This window comes from Pseudophryne corroboree, chromosome 5 (assembly GCF_028390025.1).
Source record: "Pseudophryne corroboree isolate aPseCor3 chromosome 5, aPseCor3.hap2, whole genome shotgun sequence".
NCBI lineage: Eukaryota > Metazoa > Chordata > Amphibia > Anura > Myobatrachidae > Pseudophryne > Pseudophryne corroboree.
Window position 1 is genome coordinate 354,609,445 of NC_086448.1, and position 2,684 is coordinate 354,612,128.

The 2,684-nt window shown below is 38.3% G+C and overlaps 1 pseudogene; it reads right to left on the bottom strand.

Annotated features, from left to right (window-relative positions):
* Positions 1-574: 574 nt before the first annotated feature.
* LOC134929880 (5S ribosomal RNA) lies at positions 575-693 on the bottom strand (annotated as a pseudogene).
* Between the last annotated feature and the right edge of the window lie 1,991 nt (positions 694-2,684).

Consider the following 2,684-nt stretch of genomic DNA (forward strand, 5'->3'; position numbering starts at 1 on the left):
TTTTGTGAGACAATATGTGATAGCATATGGTTTATACAAGAAGAAATAAATCTGCACAGGATAAAACAATTATTGTTCAGTGACTTAGAAATATTATTATTAGACCAACGTAAAAGCATACTTAAATTATTAGTTCAGCAAATGGTTGGTGGTGCTCCCGGAAGATAGTTATGACAACTATGAAACAACAGGTATGGTCCTTTGAGAAAACAAAAGGACCAAAAAAAAGCAACTATAAGCCTTTTCCTGGGCACACTTGAAAAATTGAAATGGTGAAATTAAAAAATAACTTTTATTAATATATACTTAAGAAAAGACGAGAGCTGGCATCGATAATTAAAGAGCATAAGTGTTCACAAGTACTAATGTACCTATTATGGGCAAAATAATAATGTAAGTGAGCGAAAATAAATAAACCCTCATCCACAGAGATGATTCATACATATCCTCTATAATCAAGATTTTATATGAATGAGGTCACTACCTCGAGTCTGATATAGTCTGATGAATGCTATAACCTGAGGCCAGGTTAGTACAATGGGTCCCAAATTGCTTTAACTGTTGGAGAATAAAATACCTACGGTACCTAGTATTCCCTGGTGGTTCCCCATCCAGGTACTAACCATGCCCTGCAGTGCTTGGCTTCCAAGATCAGACGAGTTTGGGCATACTCAGTGCGGTCTGACCGTAGGTAAATCTGTCTCCTAGGCGCACCGTTTTCCGATTGTATTGGGACCCAGGATGTCAATCACAGAATAAATGAATATCGGGTTATATGTGGTCAAAGAATAATACAGTAGACTGCCAGATTATTGCAGGGAGATCTAATCAATAGTAATCTAAATTGAGGCAATAATATGGACTGTAGGGTCTTGGGGTTGGTATTTCCAAAATCAGACTCTATTACAATTGTGCTCCCACAAATAAATAAGATTTGCTCAACAGGGAAGTAGAAAGGAAGAAAGATTTGAAATCACCATAATATCCTTGGTTTTTTTCAAATCTTATATGATTTGTTATACAATGAAAGTCCGAGGTTTAACAAGGCTTACTCATAGATGGTAATGCAGAGTAAACACATAAACAGCAGATTAAGTGCCAACAAACAATTCTAGCAATCCCTCTGCTTCCCATATACTTGTAACATGGCTGGAACAATTGGTGCCACAAAAGATATTTCGAGCAGTTTAAAAATGTACTAACAGCCTAAGCAACTGGAGGGCTTTGTAGTGCCCACAATAATCAAGACAATAGAAAATGTATCTAAAGTACAATATAATCCCTAATTTTCTGAGATTGATTTATGCATATATAATAATTACAACAGTCCCTTGTAAGCGGGTTCCTCTTTCTCTACCCTTACCCAGTAATCATGCACTAAGAGGGATGTTATGCATAGAAAGCCATAGGAGTATAAATACATCACATAACAAAAAACTAGTTTGCTTTCCCCTGTTAGCTGGGGAAGTATATGGTGAACCCTGTGGGAAAGCAAGGGGGAGCTGCGGCTGGGCAGGGAGAGCCCGTTTTCGGCCAGGGGCCGATGGCTATCTTACCCAACCTCTTCGGGAGACCCTCAGACCAGGGGACAGAGCAGGAGTCGAGGAGTGAGGCGCCGGTGGCCGCGGTCCGTACGACCGGAAGTTCGGGCGCCGGAACCGGAAGTGACGCGCGTTTCGCTCCGAGAGCTCGATCACATGATCGCCTGCTCTCGGAGTTCCCGCTGCCTGTATTTATGAGAGAGCGCAGCCTATCAATAGTAGAGGAGGTGTGAAAAAAACACCCCCTTATGGTTATCTGAGTTGAATCATCTAGGATTGGAAAGTAAATGTCAGCAAGCTGGGACTAATTAAAAATTATATAAGTAATATCATTAAGAATATAATAAGAATCAACATATTATTCTGCTAGTCTGATTAGGTTTGGAGAGCGGAAAGGGGAAACAGTAAACCTTATATTGAAAAAACAGTATACATATGATAATAAAAATATATTAAATGAAAAATATAAGTAAATGAAAGTCGTGTAGTAAATATAAAGAGGTGAAAAGGGTCAATTACAGGAGATTACGAGTTATGAATAACCAGATGTATATAACAGTAAGAGCCTAGTAAGGCTTATAGTTGCTTTTTTTTTTGGCCCTTTTGTTTTCTCTAAAGGACCATACCTGTTGTTTCATAGTTAGCATATGGTTTATGTCTGATGATGCCTTCCAGCTCCATAAAAGTAACATATACTGTATACCACCAATATGTTACGCATTCTTACACCCAGATACAGTTATATCAAGCCAGTTCATAAGCCCCAGAAATGTGTGTTAACATTTCTTGTAACAGTGGAAAATGAATTAACTAATGTTTAATTTACATAATAAATAAAACCCTTTGATCAGTCATGTATAAAAATGAAGGCAGCACACAAAGCATGCCCATATAATATAATATAGTCCCAAGCAATAGTGAAATTTTCAAAGATGAAATTGAATTCAGACAATTGCGGGGCAGGCTTGTACTGGCTTGCTGTCATCATCAGGATATATTTTCACCAGCCCTTATGCACCCATAGTTGACATTGCTACTGAGAGTCATCTGTGTTGTCTTACCTTAGTGTGTAACTAAGTGAAAACACCTTTACTATACTCTGTGTTTACAAGCCCCTTCTCTCCATGTACCACCTATTCTAGC